We start from the raw sequence: 19,984 nt of genomic DNA, 5'->3' as shown, positions 1-19,984 counted from the left end.
CTGCTGTGAAGGTGAACTGAGACCACCTGTTTGCGGTGGCTGTACTATATGCCCAGGGCTTGGCCCTCAGCAGGGCCAGTGGCTTTCCTGTGCTTTTCCATGACACTTGGTTCAGTTTTCTCAGAGCCAAGGCCTGGGAATGTTTTAAAAGGTTTACTTGAAATGTTTATTTTCTGTGACTGTGTTTTATTTATTCGTTTACTTACTATTCCTGTGTCCTTAAAATGAAGGCTGTATTATACAAATATTCCGATCAGATTTAACATATCATTCAGGCCTAAGAGAATATTCTTTTCTTTCAACATGTTACCTAATGTAGCATAATAGCATAGGATTTCAAGTGTCTAAATTAATTCCAAGGAAGAATGTAAATATAGAAAAGCTTGCGTTTAGAGATTACCTAAATTTATGTATAAATTCTAAGTAAAATACTGGCAGTGCATGTGGATACAGAATTACATAATCCTTGTGATTATAATGAAATTGAAAAGTTTTGTTTGGTTTTTACCTGGATGAGTTCCTTCGTAAAAATTATTTTCAAGCTTTTAAAAGGAGCCTCTTTGGGTGGATAGATGCTGACTCTTTTATCAGTTTTCTAATATTCTAGACTCTGTGCTTAAGTTGAAGTTTATATTTTCACCTCCGACACTCAGTAGTGTTTCCAAGCAAGTAGCTTTTCCAGTGGTCTGACATTAGGCCCAGTCGCTGTCTCCCTACTGCTCCTAGAGTACGCACTGCTTCTGGTAACAGATGAGAGCAAAGGTGCACCAATGAGATCAATCCATAAATATTTTGAACTCAGATTCTTCTCAGATTTCTATGGATATGAAATTGACAAGGCACAAACTGCTTCTCTAAACTGACTGACTTGTAAAAGAAATTTATTTTAAGGAAAGATGGAATATTCTCTAATCACACATATATTGTTTGTTTCTCCAGTGTATAAAAACACTATGCTGTATATTGTGGGAAAAGACTAAAATGAATAATAGCTAACACTCAGCAAGAGCTCATTGTGTGCCAGATGCTACACTAAATGCTTCATGTGGGTGATTTCATTTAATGCCTACAACAGCTCAGTGAAAGAGCTCTTGTTAGTTACACACACACACACACACACACACACACATTTGAGGAAACTGCTGCTTTAGGAAAATGCAAATGATAGAACTGGGATGCTAATTCAGACCACAGAGCTAGCTAGTGTTCTTAACTCCCATGATTAACATCCAAAGCCTCACCTTCCTCATCTGTAGAATGGGGATAACAAACAAGCTTGTCATGAGGGTTAAATATAGTCAGGCTAAAAAACACTTGGTAGTATACTTAATGGTAGTAGCTATTATGGCAGTCATTGGAAAGGGATTGTAAAGATTAAAATAAATAAAATGTATGTAATGCAGTTAGCAGAGTGTGGCACCTAGGTACTCAGTGGCACGAAGAGACATCCTTTGGATTGGACCTTAAAAACTGACAGGGTTTTTACATATGTAGATCAGTGCTTGGGGGAAAAACCATGACCAATATTAGGGAACTGCATGTACAAAGGCACTGAGATGGGATTGAGGACTGTTAAGTAGTCAGCCTAGCTACATTCAGGTACCTAGGAAGAGTAGGAAGCTGGATAGCAAAGGTAATTTGGGGCCAAATCATTATAGGTGAATGTCAGGCAACCAAGTTTGGCTTTATCCTTCGTTTGGAAAGCTAGTATGCCGATTTAACTTGTTCAAAAATGTGCTGTATTTTTCCTTAGCATTAGTAAATTAATGATTTAGACACTTGAGAAGGAGAGTTCCCTTGGATTATTTTCTTATTATCATATCATTTAATACATTAATTTTCCAAAATGTCCTGAGATGGTGCCCTGATAGAATCAAAGCTGCTCAGAAAATGAACCATTGGCTTCTTTCAGGTAGCTTCTTAGGGTTCTAAACTATTGTGTTGTCAGGTCCCAGATGCTGTCTCAAGTCTGTCTTTTGTTATATCTGATGTATTCAAAAGAGTTTTCTGTGATAGTTTGGTTCATTCAGGTTGAAAGATGAAGATAGCTCCTAGAGAAAGCTGACAATGTAGGTTACAATTGAAAACCTGGAAGCAAAGTACTGTGGGCTGTTCATCACATCAACAACTGATTTTCTTTTCAAATTATTACAATGAAATCCAGGTAGAAAAAGCACTGTTTCATCAAGTATATTATTTTATTCTGAGTATAAATGTGTTTCCTGTGTGACATTCATTGTGTGTGTGTATAAATCTGTTAGTGTGGGCTTTTATGCCTTTTTCTCTTAACTCACATATTCATTATAAGGTTCTACAGTATATATTTTTAAAACATTTACTTTTTTATTAAAGTATAGTTGATTTACAATATTGTGTTAGTTTCCGGTATACAGCAAAGCAAATATATATATATATATACACACACACATATATTCTTTTTCAAATTCTTTTCCCATATAGGTTATTACAAAATACTGAGTAGAGTTCCCTGTGCTGTACAGTAGGTCCTTGTTGTTTATCTATTTTATATACAATAGTGTGTAGCTGTTACTCCCAAATTCCTAACCTATCGCCCCAACCTTTCCCCTTTGGTAATCATGAGTTTGTTTTCTAAATCTGTGAGTCTGTTTCTGTTTTGTAAATAAGTTCCTTTGTATAATTTTTAGATTCCACATATAAGTGATATCGTATGATATTTGTCTTTCTCTGTCTGACTTACTTCACTTGCTAGGTTAATCTCTGGGTCAATCTATGTTGCTGTAAATGGCATTATTTCATTCTTTTTTATGGCTGAGTAGTATTCCATTGTATATATATATACCACATCTTCTTTATCCACTCATCTGTCTATGGACATTTAGGTTGCTTCCATGTCTTAGCTATTGTAAATAGTGCTGAAATGAACATTGGGGTGTACAGTATACATTTTTAAAGAGAGAAAACAACTATATTTTGTATTTAACAACTCACTTTACCTCACAAATACTGCATTCTGATATGGCCAAAAGGTCTATGTTTTCAGTATGATTTAAATGAAAAAATAATTAATAATGGTATGATAAAGATAAATCTATGTTACCAAATGGTATGATATTTAAAAGGGCAGGGGGGATGCCATAAAACTTTACTTTTTTCTATTTCAAATGAAAAATAAATTAGTTTTCTCTGTGCCTATTAATTAATACAAGTGAGTTTGCTTTATTAGACTTAGCTCAATGAGGCAGCACAGTTTTCTTTTAATAAAAACCTATGCAAGGCATCATTTCAGCCATGAGGAAAATAATGAATGTTTTTAGTTATTTTGAATAAAAAATGTGTAACACTGTTTTACTTAGAGCAATGTAGGTGCTTTTTCTGCTATGCCTAAGTTTTGAACAGATAAATGTTTCAAACCAATTTGTCATACATCTGTTATAACAGAGAAATGAGGAAGAAAAATCACAGTTAACAGTTTTGACAGGTTTGTACCAAAATGGTATTTAATAAATCCAGATGTTCTACCCAGAAAAAAATGTAGAATGACTCATAGTTTAACTTAATCTAAAAGAAAAGCCTTCATATTCACCAGTTTTTATTTGGAGTCCCACACATTTCTAATATACTGACAATAACATCTTCCCTGTAGAGAGTAAAGTTGACTTCATACGAGCTCTGATTAGAATTTTAACTAAAAACAACAGTTCAGATGATGTAATTTTCATTCAGATTCTCAACTCAGTTATGGACTAAAATATTGCACATGTGTATCGATATAACGTAAGTAAGATGTGGTTACTGCCAGGATTTTACTTAAACTAGAAATAAGTGCCATTCTTGTAATCATTTGAAGTACACAAAAGAACATGAACTCTGGTTTGTGTGTTCCCCAAGGCTTAATAATCATGTTGCAGTCATCCCTTGGTGTCCTTGGTGGGAACGATCCAGGACCCCTGTGGATACCAAACTCCACCAAAGCTCAAGTCCCTTATGGTCAACCCTCCACTGCCTCTGGGTTGCACATCCGTGGAAATCTGTGGTTGAATTGTGTTTGAGGTGATATCCACATGATGTTTTCAGTTAACTAACTGAAGCATATTTTTGTAAAACTGTCTGTAAATGGTAATATTAAGGATAAAGCAGATCTTAGTACATTATAGAATCTTGTCATATTTGGAATATATAAATACATGAGATTGCTCATGGTAATTCTTTGTTTTAGAGCATCTAGAGCCTTTCCTCTACTGCATAGGTGTGTTTCTTATTCTATGGAATACATGGTTTTCTTCCCTTCACTGGTCACCCTCATATCCTAATTATAGAGCCATAGAATTTCCCCAAATCTGAATTATGACACCCTATCACTGACCCCAGACCTTTTCTCTGAGTCCCTTCTTTCCCCCATTTGTGTGTGTGTGTGTGCGCGCGCGTGCGCGTGTATGATAGCTAGAAAGAAAGAAAACATATTCTGTTTCATGACTTTTCTTCTTGATTCTTTTTCATTAGTTTTTACCATTCTCAATTACTATTACATGATTAATTTTAATATCTGGCAGGATAAGCCCCTTCAGCTTTTGCTTTAGTTTCTTCCAAAAAATGTCTTAGCTGTTATTTTTCTTTTTTTCTTCCATATATGTTTTTAGAATTAATTTGTCAAGCTCCCTCCAATTCCTGATGGGATTTTATATGAAATGCAGTGATGTTATAAGTTAATTTTAGAGAAACTTGATATCTTTAAAAATGTTAACTCATCCTGCCCATGAGCATCTCCTCTCTCTATATATACAGATTTTTTTTTGACATCTTTATTGGAGTATAATTGCTTTATAATGTTGTGTTAGTTTCTGCTGTATAACAGAGTGAATCAGCTATATGTATACATGTATCCCCATATCCCCTCCCTCTTACATCTCCCTCCCACTGTTCCTATCCCACCCCTCTAGGTGGTCACAAAGCACTGAGCTGATCTCCCCGGGCTGTGCGACTGCTTCCCACTAGCTACTGGTTTTACATTTGGTAGTGTATATATGTCAGTGCTACTTTCTCACTTCGTCCCAGCTTACCCTTCCGCCCCTCATGTCCTCAAGTCCATTCTCTATGTCTGCGTCTTTATTCCTATACAGAGATTTTTAAATGTGCTTTAAGGTTTTAACGTTTTCTCCTTGAGAATCTCGTGCAGCCTTTGTTAGGTTAATTCCTAGATATAATGCTTTTGTTGTTGTATATTGTTTGTTGTCCTTATTACAGTGGAGAGGAATATTATTGATTTTATGTATATTGGTTTTGTACTTGACAATTTTGTAAAACTCTCCCATTAGTTCTCCATTCCCTTATCATACACCTCTTTGTTTTATTTTTAGTGGTCTGTGGGTGGGGTGATTAATTCTTTTGGCTTTTGTCTTTCTTAAAAAGTATTTCACATGATAGTTTTGCTGGGTAAAGATGGTTGATGGTTTTTGCTGTCAACATGTTCATCATATCATTTTCATATTTCCAGGATTTTCTTATCGTTAATATTGATGTTACTTAACTGTTTTAAATTCTTATTCTCTTTGTTCCCTCACTCGTTATTTCAGTAGTTATTTCCTCTCTATTCTGCCCTTAAACTCCTTGGATTTTGGTTTTTCTTATGGTGTGAGGGAGGGATCTTTGCCATTTCTTTGCCTTCTCTCTTGTCAGTCTTGCCTAAGGCTATTCTAAATCATTAGCCTTTAAAAAACACCACGTGGTTGTTTCTTAATCTCTCTCTTTTTTTATCTTTTGGTCTTCTTCTAGTTCATTGATTTCTGCCCATATCTTTATTCGCTGCCTTCTTACTTCTGACTTTATTCCCTTGGCTTTGTCTTCCTTAATGAATTAACTTATTGGCTCAGAGTCTCCTGCTATTACTGTTTCAGGCACAGTCCACAGATTTTGGCATGAGCTCTTCCCTTGTCATTACGCCGTAAGGATTGTGAGTTCTCCTTGCTGTTTCTTCTTGAAATCACATATTATTTTTCATTATTACTTTTACATATATTTCAGATAGGATATCTTCTAGTTATCCTTTTATTATTTGTTTCTGCCTATTATTATATTGAGGTAAGAACATAATCTGATGAACTTTTTGGTAACTTTTTGAGGATTCCATTGTCGTTTATGAAGTGGTCAGTTTCTGTGAATATTCCGTGAGTGCTTAAGAAGAACACATGGTCTGTGTTTCTAAAGTTCTATGTGCTACTATTAATTAGTATATTTACATTTTCTCTATCATTTCTGAGAGGAGTATCTTAATATTATATGTAATATATATAATATTATTAATCATTTATTTAAATATCCTGTCAGTTTCTATGGGGAGCATATTAAAGTAACTGATGAAAATAGTTGATTTGTCTATTTATCCCAGTAGATCTGTCACTTGTTTACTTATATATTTTGTGGTCCAATTTTTAGGTACATAATACTTCTGTGATTATTGTAGTCTTGTTCTGTTTCATTCCTTTTCTTAGTAGGCAGATTCTCTCTTTGTCCTTGATGATGTTTTGGCTTTAAAGTCTATTCTATCTGATAGTAAAATTGCTATATTGGTTTTCTTCCATTTTATGCTCCTCTGACTTATATTTTCCATACCTTTAATGTTGATTCTTTGAGTCACGATTTTTAAAAAATTCAATCTGAGAGTCTTTTGGGTATTCAGTTTCGTCCATTTACTTTATTGCTGTTCTGTCTGCCTTATTTATGCCACCTTATTTTGTGTTTTGTCTTCATATGCTTGTTTTTTGCCTGCCTACTTGCTTGCTTTCCCATCTTCCACTGGAAACTCTTTCAACTGGACGTTTTAGCCCCACCCCCCCCCCACCTCAGTTCTTGGAAATTCTTGCCTGTTAGCTTTTCAGCTGTTTTTTTCCCATCTGTTTACATTTCTGTATCCTCATGAGACTCATCTGGAGAGTTTCTTGACCTGGTTTCCTCAGAGGATATAGATTGTTGTCTTTCATTCCTAGTGCTTGTGTTCCTCAGCTGCCTTAATATCTTCTCTGGACTCATTTTAATTCCCCTGGAATTATCACCTGTCTTGGTAATGATGTCTGCCTGAGACTAGAAAACTTGGATAGGAAAAAAAGGGAGGAAGAACCTTTCTCTAAGTGAGAGTTTAAGACTCTCTCTGAAGCAAGAGTTGTGTGACCTTATGGGATAACTTGTTTGGACTTAGGTTTTCCCAGTAGGAGAAGAAAGGAATAAAAAGAATTCTCAATAATTGAGTTCTTTCATGTATTAACCTCTATGCCAGGCACTGTCCCACAGTATTCTCATTTAATTCCAACAGAAATCCTCAGAGGGGTAAGTAGCTACCACTCCCATTTTACAAACAGACCTAGAGGGAGTAACTGACAGAAGGAGGTAAAGAGCAGAGGTGGAGCAGAGTCTTTAGGAGAGCCACCAGCTTTAGATACCCCGGCAAGCCACAGTCATGAAAAGAGGAGCATGGAAAAAGTCATAATGTTTGAGATTATGCATTCACTGTGTGATGATGTGTGGGAAGGGGTAGGGAAAGACCAATGTGTTGAAATGATTTGTTGCCTAGAGGAAGTTAACTTTTTCACGGAAGCTGGAAGGGTGAAAGCAGTTCATTCGGTGGGCAGCTGAATTGGGCTGGTCCTACGAAAGAAGAGGAGAGACGTTTCCTTGATGAATGTTCACGGAGACCTTCATAAGACGCCAACATGGAGGGCACGGGATAGCTTAGCTTCAAGTAGGTAGAAAACATCAAGTTCATAACAAAAGGAACGACGAGAAAGGTTTTTTTTTAACCCTGGCAAAAGCAGTTGTACAGTATATTTACACAGCCAGGCTTCTGTCATTATTCAGTCTACATTTTAAGCTTTGACTTTTCCTTGACTCTAATTAGTGACGAGCTGCTAGAAGGTGTCAAGCCAAGGAGAGAGCTGGCAGGTGGTGGGAGGACAAGAAATCAAGAGAATCCTTTTCCCAGTCAAAGGAAAACCAGGCTGCAAAAGTTAATACGTCTCTGGCTGCCCCCTTCTCTTCCCTTCTCTGTGTCTTTGTTCATAAATGATTCACGATCTTTCCTTTCTCTGGTGATTGTGACTTATTTCTCTGATGGATTTCTGTGCTGTTTCCCCTGAATAACTGCAGTCCAGGAGAGAAGGGGGACTGTTGTGTTTTTTCGTATTTGTTCACTGAAGTTTTGTTATACAAATGAGTGGATAAGCAGTCATGGAAAATGTAGCAGTAGATATGAATCTTGCCTTTCTGCTAAGAAATGAGGGTTTTGATTTGTTTCTAGGAGAGCTCTGTCTCTGAGTCAGTATGCCTGTCTGAAAGGCTAGCCCAGAAGAGTAGATTAGGGCCCAGAATCAACTGAATTTAATGATGAAAGTGATATATTCCATGTCCAGGAATGTCCAGGAATCTCATAAGAGAAAATAAGAAAATGTTTAAAGAGAACATTTATGAAAATGAAGTTGTGGGTAAAAATGAATTTAATCACCACTGACTGTATTAATCAGTAATTACTGTGGATAAGAAATAGTATGCTGAAAGATAAGAGAACACATTGTTTTGTGACAGAAGTGTAACACTCTGTTGCAACTTTAAGAGTATAATAAGTAGAGAAAATGAGGTAATGGTAAAAAGTGAAAAATAACTGGGTGTGGTAACATGTGGACATTTTCCATCTAATTGTTCCTTTTAATGACAGAGACATGCTGCTCCAGGAGGATGTGATTGGAGGTCTGCAGTGAGATTAAATAGGTCCCGGAAGAAACCATGGTTCAGTGTTCTGCAGATGTTCAGACATCAAACAGTTCTTTGCCTTTCTGTGAAATATCCCTCAGCAGAGGGCGGTGATGAAGAGAGGAACTGGATCAGCGTGCATTTTTCTTTTTCTCTGGAAATGCTCTTGGACCCCTAAGAGGCTTTGAGCCAGGGTCCATGAGTGGGAAGCTGTAAAGGGGAAAAGAAAATCACAATCCAGCAGGTCAGAAGGCCGTAATTTATGATAAAATAAGTACCTAGATGACATTTCGTTGTTTCATCTTTCTGAATTCACATAGCACTTGCTTTTTCATGTAACTGTGGGAATATGACAACAAGGAACACACTGCAGTCTCTTTTCCATCCCTCTCCCCAGGTTCAACTCTGTAATAGGGAAATTGGGTGTTTTACTACACGCTCTGGCTCTGCCTCCCTGATCATACAGCTTGGGAAGCTGGTGACATGGACTGAGTCCATTCTGATAATGCACATGGCAGCATGACTTAATATTGCACAATATGTTTTGTGTGATGGATCGAGTTATGCACCTTGTAAGTTGAGTCTGAATAGTCCATTTTCAAAAATCATTTACAGAGAAATTTGTTTTACATTACACCTTGATTACCTAAAACCTTAAAAAAAACCCAAAATAGTGTTTATTTAAACATACCACTTAAAACCTAAATGTTTTGAAATGCTGATTGAAGCACTTTTCCTTTATTTTTCACATCAGCTGACCTAGTTGCTGTCACATCTTCTGGGTCTGCCTCCTCTGGACTTCTAGCCCCAGTAATGTTCTTTAGCGCACTGAACAGATCCAGTCCATGTGGTCTAAACCGGATCATCTCTAGGGTCACCATACCCTTCCTGCCTGCTTGCCTTCAGCCAGAGCCTCCTGAGTCAGCCCCACCTGCTGTGTCCCAGGAAGAGGGGAGAAGGGGGTCCAGGTGGCTCTTCACAGAGACCTGTGCTCCTTGAAGCTGAAGGAAAGTACTGTTAAGGCCTAATGTGTTACATTTTAAGTTAGGATGAGATCTGAGGTTGGTTCACCCCTTCTGTTCTGTCTCAGTGCCCTGAATCGTACTTGGAATGAACTGTGGATACGTATAAATAAGCTCTTTCCTCTACCACGTTCATGTGCTGCTATTGAGTCATATGCCGACAGAGTTTTGGTTTAGATGCCATATATAAAATATATTCATGCTCGGACCAGAACTAAAAGTGTTGTATTCACCATATAGGACTTTGAATTGGTTTGGAGTATCTGCAGATACCCTATTAGTTATACGCTCAGCTTAATTTCAAAAGCAGTAAAAATACCAGAGCAATACTTTAAATTTCAGCAGTGGCTTTGAGGTAACATTAGCCTTAACGTATGGGCAAATGGACTGCTTAGTACAAAGGAAACTAATTCTGTTTTTAAATAAATTTATTTATTTATTTATTTTTGGCTGCGTTGGGTCTTCGTTGCTGTGCGCGGGCTTTCTCTAGGCGAGCAGGGGCTACTCTTCGTTGCGGTGCGTGGGCTTTTAATTGCGGTGGCTTCTCTTGTTGAGGAGCACGGTCTCTAGGCACGGGGGCTTCAGTAGTCGTGGCGCGTGGGCTCAGTAGTTGTGGCTCAAGGGCTCTAGAGTGCACCCTCAGTAGTTGTGGCGCACGGGCTTAGTTGCCCCACGGCATGTGGGATCTTCCCTGACCAGGGCTCGAACCCGTGTCCCCTGCATGGGCAGGTGGATTCTTAACCACTGTGCCACCAGGGAAGTCCCCTCATTGTAGTTTTGATTTGCATTTCTCTGATAATTAGTGATGTTGAGCATCTTTTCATGTGCTTTTTGGCCATCTGTACGTCTTCTTTGGAGAAATGTCTATTTAGATTTTCTGCTCATTTTTTGACTGGGTTGTTTGTTTTTTTGATATAGAGCTGCATGAGTTGTTTGTATATTTTGGAGATTAATCTTTTGTCGGTCAAAAACATTTTAAATTATTAACAAAATGTGACTGTTCCTAGGGAATGGTCTTGAAATAGAGTTTAGTCATCGACCTCAAAGAGGAACATAATCTAATAGACTTAAGCACATTGAACTAGTATTTCATTTCTGCTTTTTTTTAGTCCCTACTAGTTGCCAGCCACTTTATATTAAGAATTAGTATATTATGTGATGAATAATTATGTGATGAATACCTCATCATCTTGCCTTCCAGGAGCTTCTTGTCTAAGAGGAGTAAAAAATGCATGAACAGGCCATTTTAATATACTGCAGTAAACACTGTGATAAAGGTATGTACACGTGACCACTTGGAGAATTTGGGGCAGGAAAGCAGAGAGATTTAAGGGGCAGATGGTCCTCGAGGTCTCCCTGTGTCATCCTACGTAGAGGTGAGACCTGTGGCAGTAGGTCCTTACACGCCCTACGTGGGTCGGCTCTTATGGTTGACTTGGTTTCTTATGTCAGCGCCTCTAACTACTTGTGCCTTTAGGCAAGTTACTTACCTCTCTGGTTGGTTTCTTCATCTATAAATTAGGGACAGAAGTAAAAATACGTGCCTCACAAGGCAGTTATGAGGACCAGAGAGATAATGTGCCTTACTGTGCTTTGTAAACAGGGAAACGGCATATGCGTGCTATTAGTTGACATTCTTGGCACTCACCTTGTCACTTGAGCTAATTACTTAATCTGTCTATACTTTGTACTTAGGTGTAAAATAGTAGTTTCTTTGTAGGGTTAATTGTAAGGATTAATGAGTTAAAATATGTAAAGCCCTTAAGACAGTGTCTAGCACACAGTAGAAATTGGTTATTTTAATTATTATTGCAACAGAGAGGTTGACCCTACCTCTCAGTGATTCTAATGGAAGATTTTCAGCATACTCAGTTTACAGTGCTCTCAGCATAAAGATTCCATGTAGTTTTTTTTTTTTTTTTTTTTCGGTATGCAGGCCCCTCACTGTCGTGGCCTCTCCCGTTGCGGAGCACAGACTCCGTATGCGCAGGCTCAGCGGCCATGGCTCATGGGCCCAGCCGCTCCGCGGCATGTGGGATCTTCCCGGACCGGGGCACGAACCCGCGTCCCCTGCATCGGCAGGCGGACTCTCAACCACTGCGCCACCAGGGAAGCCCTGATTCCATGTAGTTTTAATGGCTTAATAAAAATTTTGTGTTGTTGGACTGCTGTTATAGATGAGCATCCAGAGTTGGATTAACTGATTAGCTGCAGGTAGGATCGTAGGAGATGCTCCATATTAGATCACTCTTGAGGCCGAATTGTTCGGAAATGCTTCTTTCTGGTATTCGTATCATATACTCTACTCTGGCTGCAGAAAGTTGGTTTAATGAACAGTGAATAAGATGCTGCTCTTTTTAACAGTCTTTAATAAATTGTTAATTAAAAACTTCAGTCTGGGGCTTCCCTGGTGGCGCAGTGGTTGCGAGTCCGCCTGCCGATGCAGGGGACACCGGTTCGTGTCCCGGTCCGGGAAGATCCCACGTGCCGCAGAGCGGCTGGGCCCGTGAGCCATGGCCGCTGAGCCTACGCATCTGGAGCCTGTGGTCTGCAGCAGGAGAGGCCACAACAGTGAGAGGCCCGCGTACCACAAACAAAACAAAAAAACTTCAGTCTGGAGTGTCTGATGCTGTACCTTCAGTAGGCCACTTATAAGGAAAAACCCTTTTCCTTTTCTTGTGAGGGCTATGTAGTGTTGGTGGTTGGTGTCTTTTTCCTCTTGATACTTTCTTCTTTCCTAGCAAAACAAAATCTATAATAGATCTATTTTGTTTATACAACTACAGCAAGGTGAGTAGCCATTTCTGATAACTTTTCTTTTTTTAGTAGTAAGTCATAATACTTCCCTTTTGTTTGATTTCTTTTTAAGGCATGTTTTAATTCCCCTCCCCTTGGGATGTCTAAAAAGGCTTTATTTCATCTGAATTTCACTAGATGTGTGAAAGAAAATGGGTTTATAGTAACAGTTAATAAAAAACAGTACCAAACAACATTGCTTATTAAATGTTTAGTATCTATACCATCCACAGTGCTAGGCATTTTAATACATAACCTCATTTAAAAATCATTTAAGAACATTGGGAGATATCCCCCGCAGTAATTTTTTAAAAAAAACTGGATGTTTATTTGAAGGTGGCTTGAAGCTGCATTTACATAGCAGGAACTCTGTAGTGTATTTACTGGGAGGGGAACTGTTGGAAATTGCGGGGAGGAGTGTGACTGAAGTCCTCCAAGCTGTACCTTGAGGTCAACACCTCTCGCCCTACCAAGGGACCAGAAAATCTACTGTGAGAAATGAGTCCTTTAGATGAAGCCTTCCCATCTTTGGGAGCCCCCGCTTAAAATGCAAATGTCCCTCAGAGGTAACTGATTAAATAGGAAATCAGTCATGAAATTATCCTCCTCTGAGCAAAAATGGAGCTGAACAAAGGCTCAAGTGACTTTTAATGGGACATGGAGAAACGGCGACGGAAATTTTCTTGCTAGCGGTAGTTCCTAGGGAATTAACTGACGGGAGAATGGGGGACCTAGGGAGGAAATACGGAGTGGGGAGGAAGAATGGGAAAGGGGAGAGAGCGTGAGGCGCCTCCCTGTACTTACATGGGGATCCCAAGTTATGAAGGAAGTCTCTGTTTGGCTCTGATCCCTCCCTCAGACAATGCTTTGGTTCTCTTTGGTCCGCTATTGTGTGTTCCTGGCATGACTCTCAGCCCCATGCGCAGGCTCAGCAGCAGATAATACAGCTGTAGGATAGGAGCCAGCAAATCCAGTTTTGAGATGCCTGGTAGGTGTGGGGACAGAGACATAGAAGTTGTCCCTGGAATGTCAGCCCTTGAAGTAAGTGTGATGTGTGTATGTTTTCACACCAGCATATTCTGTATGTCCCTGGGCTAGAGAGAGGTTTATGAATGAGTAGAGGTTAAGAAAATAGAATAGTTAATCTTTGGGTGCCAGTATTTAGATTCAGGGAGAGAACATTTAATCCTATTTACACAGAATATTGTATTTACATGTCCTCTTGAATTCAAGTTAGGAACTGGTGCTAAAACACAGAAATGAGTGTACTCTCAGGGTTTACTGATTATTTCATCAGATAACAGTTCATAGTCAGTGTTATTTATTTGTTCCATTAAAGTTGAAATTGGCTTACTTTAGAGGCATAAGAATCTGGACAGTGACCTCCCAGCTAAATAAAAAGTGCAAGTCAAGAAGTATCTTCTAGTTTTAAGACTCACTGCTTCAGAGTCTTTCGTCCCTATTAAAACTGGAAGACATAAAACTGGGTTTTTGGTGTGTCAGGGGAGAATCTACTAATCTTTGTGACTTACTTCCCCCAATCTGTAAACGTGGATAATCGTAACTGCCTCTGAGGGTGGCTATAAGGATTAAATGAGGCAGTATAGTGCAGGTGTTTAATTAAACAGGCTTGCATTATGACTCTGCTACTTCTTAGCTATGTGGGCAACCTTACTTACATCTCTCTGAGCTACAAGTGCCTCATCCATTAAAACCCTGGTTGTGGAAAGAAAGAAAGTATGCAAGATGCCTGGCATATATTGAGTGGTTTGCCAGTTGAATGTGGTTTCTTTGATGGGGACTGTGTCAAATTTGAAATCGTTGCTGACATTTAAGCCTCAGAAGAAATCAGAAGATCTGGCCGCCTTGCACCGGTGTCTCTGGCTGCCTGCTTGAGCTGTGTGCCTGTGGGGTCCTCTTTGGGTGGGACCACTGCTCCCAGCTGGCTATACCTTGCCTGCTCATTCACTCATGCTGTCTGGCTGATCCTGTAGGCATTTATTATTTTGCCAATAAATGGAGGTTTTGGTTAGGAAGTATGCAGCACTGGCTGTGACACTTGGCATCCATCACCATGCTCAGTCAGTGTTTCCCTTTTTCTCTGTTAGGCCACTGATGATGTAGTGAGAACGCAGGTTTAATCCAGATGATTTCAGCCCTGAACTAGATTCTGTCTCAGTTGACTGGGTGACCTGAGAGAACCACTTAACTTCTCTGAATCGCAGTGTTTTTTTTTCAGGTAAACTGGAGCATTTGGACTGGTTGGTTCTCAGGGCTTCTTCAAGTAGAGAACTTGTCTGAAAAGTGGTATATACCACACTTAAACTTCCACAGGGTGTTTGCAGAAATCTTGTATGATATTCTAAAAAGAAAATGGTGAAGTATGGATTGTGAGACCAATTAAGTGAATTAAAAAGTGGCTGAGGGCTTCTCTGGTGGCCCTGGTGGTTGAGAGTCCGCCTGCCAATGCAGGGGACACGGGTTCGTGCCCTGGTCCGGGAAGATCCCACATGCCGCGGAGCAACTGGGCCCGTGAGCCATGGCCGCTGAGCCTGTGCGTCCGGAGCCTGTGCTCCGCAGCGGGAGAGGCCACAACAGTGAGAGGCCCGCGTACCGTAAAAAAAAAAAAAAAAAGTGGCTGAAAAAATGTGTTCAAAGTTGTTGGTAATCCCAGTCTGACAAGCTGAAGAATTAAACCTGTGCTGTTGAAATTTTCATTCTTGATTGAATAAAGCTGTTGAGGGCAGGTCCGTCAATGTCGCAGCTCATGTGAAGCTGGGAGTGACAGTCAATGATGGATGACAGGCCGCGGATAGAATGGAGCAGTGGACCGTAATTGAGCAAGGATAAATGGGCAGTGCTATAATTTGGGTGTGAAGAATGAACTGTATAAGTAAAGATGGGGAAGAAAATATCTTAAGAGCAGGTGAAAAAGAATGCTCAACCTTGAGGGATATCCATGACCATCACTGTGTTACATAAAGAAAACATTAGGACCTCTGTTCGTGTTTATTTAGACGAGCATCTTTTCAAAATACCTACTTTTTGTATGTTGACTTACGTAGTAGGATGGTAGTACATGAATAAAAACGTTTGGAACACAGACTTTCAAAAACAATAATATGGGAGGGTGTGATCAAGTTTGGCAATTACTGGATTGGAACCTCTGCTTGTTGAGAGGTAACATAGTACTGTGGAAACTGTAGACTTTGGAGTCAGATATTCTTGAATAAAATTTTTAGCTTTAACACTTAATGCTTATGACCTTACATAGGTAGCATAGCTTCTTTGAGTCTCACTCTTTCATCAAGTGTACAACGTGTGTTACAGTACCTTTCTCAAAAGTATGTTGGGATGATTACAATGAGATAATTTTCTTACCATCTTTCAGCTATTGGTTTCTAGTTTGATACCATTACGGTTGGAGAATATACTCTGGATAATTTTAGTTCTTTTCAACCTGTTGAGGTTTGTTTTATGACCCAGGATGTGATTTGTCTTGGTGAATATTCCTTGGACACTTGATAAGGATGTGTATTCTGCTGTTGTTAGGTGCTGTGTTCTATAAATGTCGGTTAGATCTCATTGGTTGATGTGTTGTTCAGTTCTCTGTCTCTGCTAATCTTCTATCTAATAGTTGTATCAGTTGCTGAGAGTGGGATGTTGTAGTCTCATAGTGAGATGATTTTTTGTAAAGTGCCTGCCCGGTATGCCCGGAGTAGTGAGCATGGTATACCTCAGAGAAGAGAAGACTTAGTACCTGCATAATATTAGATCTTCAGATATTCACAGGACTGCTTAATGGAAAACAGAGGCTGCCCCTCTGAACAAATGCAAAAAAACCACAGGCATAGAGTTTTCAGTACCATGCAAGGGAAGTGTTCTCATCTTATGGCTTCCCATGAATTCAATATCTGATTCTGTCACTATTAGCTCTCTAGGTTTATAGAAATACTGTCCTGCCTTTGTACCCTTCATGGTTGTTGAGCAACCTTGAACACCAGAACCTCCAATTTCCTCTCTATAAAATGAGTTGGATAAGTTATTCTTTTAGTTTTTAATGACTCTTAGATACAGTTTCAAATATTTGGCCCTTTCTTTTGACATGTAGCACATAGAATTAACATGTTTTCACATTTCACAGTAACATATGTAAAATTATATGCTTTCTGTTCTTTGGCCAAATCCTTTCTTAATAAACCTCTTGGGGAGGACATATTCTAATGCAGAAGAAAGGAGTTACATGTTAAGTGACAAAAAATAGCCACAGGCTTTATATCTTAACAAAGCAGTCATTCATCACAGTAACATTTTGTTTCTTTGTGCCTCATTTTCTGGAGAAAGCTGTCCACTTCTTTGGGGGCATTTTTCCCCTTGGAATTGAGAGAAACTAAAGCAGCATCTATTGGTGTCAAAAAAAGACACATAAATGTGACTGCTGAAGCATCAAGTATTTAGTAATAACCGTAGCAGAGCAGCGCCACTATATTTCAGATGTGTCTCTTAAATAGCATATTGCTGGAATTAAAAAAAAGTCCAACTGAGAATTGATCTGTTAGCTGGTGATTTTTATGTAGAACAGATATATCAACTGTGATGGCTGTTATATTGAGATTTATTTATTTCCTCAGTTTTTTCCTCCATTTTCTATTTACTTTTGCTTTTTTTTTTTTACTATGCACTAATGCTTTTGCTTTTTTAAAAAATTAATTAATTTATTTATTTTTGGCTGCATTGGGTGTTTGTTGCTGCACGCGGGCTTTCTTTAGTTGTGGCGAGCAGGGGCTACTCTTCGTTGCGGTGCGGAGGCTTCTCATTGCGGTGGCTTCTCTTGTTGCCGAGCACAGGCTCTAGGCACGCAGGCTTCAGTAGTTGTGGCACCTGGGCTCAGCAGTTGTGGCTCAGAGGCTATAGAGCACAGGCTTCAGTAGTTGTGGCACGTGGGCTCAGCAGTTGTGGCTCACAGGCTGTAGAGCACAGGCTCAGTAGTTGTGGCTCATGGGCTTAGTTGCTTCACGGCACGTGGGATCTTCCCAGACCAGGGCTCAAACCCATGTCCCCTGCATTGGCAGGCAGATTCTTAACCACTGCACCACCAGGAAAGTCCCTGTAATGCTTTTTCTTTTTTATTGCTTTACCCTTATTTATTATATGGATTAAACGTTTTCATGATTTCCCTTCCACTGGTTTGGAATGTTATGCATTTTATTTCTGTTAGGCTTAAATTTTAACCTGTATGCTCTGGTTCATTTTACAAAAGATAAATCTGGCTTTTAGCAAAGTTGTGAATCAAGTAAGTAGGAATTTATTATGGTATCAAAAAACATGAGCACTAAGTTCTGAAATATGGATTTGTTGTTGTTCTGTGACTGCAGTCTGACATTTAGTAGTTACTTGTTAATTATATTCTTATTAATGATTCTGGGGAATGATCCATCATAGAGATGTGAAGGCTGATGTAAATCTACCGTGAGATGATTTAATCTGTGCCTCGGCACTGCAGACTTACTGTTCATGCATCTGTAATTAAAGTGAGGTTGCTGCCAGTGGCTGAACCTGAGTTAGGAAATGAAATAACAGTTAAAAAGCAAAAATAAACCTCTCTTATGAAACTAAAAAATATCTATTGGAATAGCATGAATTAAAGACTCACCATTTCATTAGTGAAATGAACTTTTTTTTTCAGGTATGGAAAGAGGTGCTGTACCAGTCATCTTGGTTATAGTCACCACCTGTGGCAGTTTTAAATGCAAGAATGCCAAGGGAGAAAAATTCTGAAACAGAAATATTGCTATCATTAAAAAAAATGTCCTTTGGAAATGGTCTTTAGTTTTAGCTTTCCTGTATTCATACACAAAAGCTTTCATTTACGTCTAAATGAAGTTGGTAGCAGCTGAGGAGCAGCTGTTGGGAATGCTATTAGGCTTAAATCTCTGGTTAAAACATTGATACTGGTTTTTTCATCTCTTTGAAGCAAAAATGAATTCCCATGAATACGTTAGAAAATGGGCTTCCCATTACTATTTCTCTTACCATATGTAGTATCCGGAAATGTGCGCTCCAAAACAAATCAAATCAAGGCGCTTGTGATGTGGAAATTGGGTCAGACTTGTGGAGTTTTCCGTTCCTGGCTTGCCTTGCGTTATTGATCCTGAGATGCATGCACAACACTGTATGTCTTTGCTTTAGTATTTTACTCTTTAAAAATGAAAATTATAATGAGTTTGAACTCACGTGATCGTGAGGCAGTTGAGGCTCTGAAAGAGGCAAAATTTTGCATTTAAATACATTGGAATGGAAATATATTAATGTCAAATTTATGAGAAACAAACTTATTTGACAAAGACAGGGAAAGTGACTGACTCTATGATTGTACAGAAAATTCAAAAGTACCTTTGGAAAGAGTCGAGAAATATTTTCCAACTACTTCCATGCATAACCTTTCTTTCCTAGACCTTCTTTTCCTTTTAATTCTCTCAACTCTCTGGAGAACAGTGACATTTCACGGGGAGATTCATTCAAAACACAGAGGGAGGTTTAAGAAGGTTTTCTTTGCTTGAAAAAACTGTTTCTATTTCTTTGCTTTGATTATATTTTAAAGAAACTGATGGCTTTTGAGTAACTTTTTATTTTAAAATGATGTCAGATTTACAGAGAATTCCATGATTTGCTTAAAAAACTACCAAACATAAACATTACCCAAATTCGCCAAGGTTTGACCATGTGCTTCACTGGCTTTTTCGTTAGCTCTTTCCCTCTTGCATACATACTGTTTTTTTCTGAACTGTTTGAGTTAGTTGTAGACTAACCCTTACGTATTTCAATACATATATCCTAAGAAAAAGACATTTTCTTGCATAACCTTATTACATTGATAAGAATGAATACTTTGAAAATTTTATCTATTGTCCTAATAACGACTTTTTTAGCATTTTCCCCTTATACTGGGTCCAGGATCCATTTGTATGGATAGTATTTAATTGTCATGTCTCTTTAGTTTCTTTTAATTTGGAACCATTCTTTATCCTTACTTGTCCTTTCATGACCTTCGTATTTTTGAAGAGTACAGGCAGAGTATTTTTTAGAATGTACCTAAACTTAGATTTGTCTTATATTTCTTCATATTGTATTCAGATATTTGTTTGCTTGTTTATTTCTTCTTTTACTTATTTGTATTTCTATGAACTCATGGATTATTAGTCAGTGGTTTATAAACTGTTACTACCAGTACTTACTTTGATGCTCAAATTCTCCCAAATTCGGCCAATGGGAGCTCCTTCAAGCTGGCTCCTTAGCCTTTAGAACATGCCCTCATCATAATTTGAGTTATTTACTTACTTTCCAGCACAGCATGATGTTCCAAGCTCATTTTGTATTGTATACTTTCTCTGCTTCAGTCCTGAAATCAGCCAATTCACCAAGGAACCCTAGTTCCTTTTAGGGGAGAATGG

The 19,984-nt window shown here is 38.7% G+C and overlaps 1 protein-coding gene across 1 annotated transcript in view; it reads left to right on the top strand.

The window, feature by feature from the left end:
- Positions 1-19,984, top strand: part of SH3GL2 (SH3 domain containing GRB2 like 2, endophilin A1) — a 198,611-nt gene that overhangs the window by 57,618 nt on the left and 121,009 nt on the right. The gene's annotated exons all lie outside the window — the stretch shown is intronic.

The sequence above is a fragment of the Tursiops truncatus genome, chromosome 6, assembly GCF_011762595.2.
Source record: "Tursiops truncatus isolate mTurTru1 chromosome 6, mTurTru1.mat.Y, whole genome shotgun sequence".
In the NCBI taxonomy this organism is placed as follows: domain Eukaryota; kingdom Metazoa; phylum Chordata; class Mammalia; order Artiodactyla; family Delphinidae; genus Tursiops; species Tursiops truncatus.
Note: the sequence above shows the minus strand (reverse complement) of the source record. Positions and strands in the feature narration are given on the sequence as shown.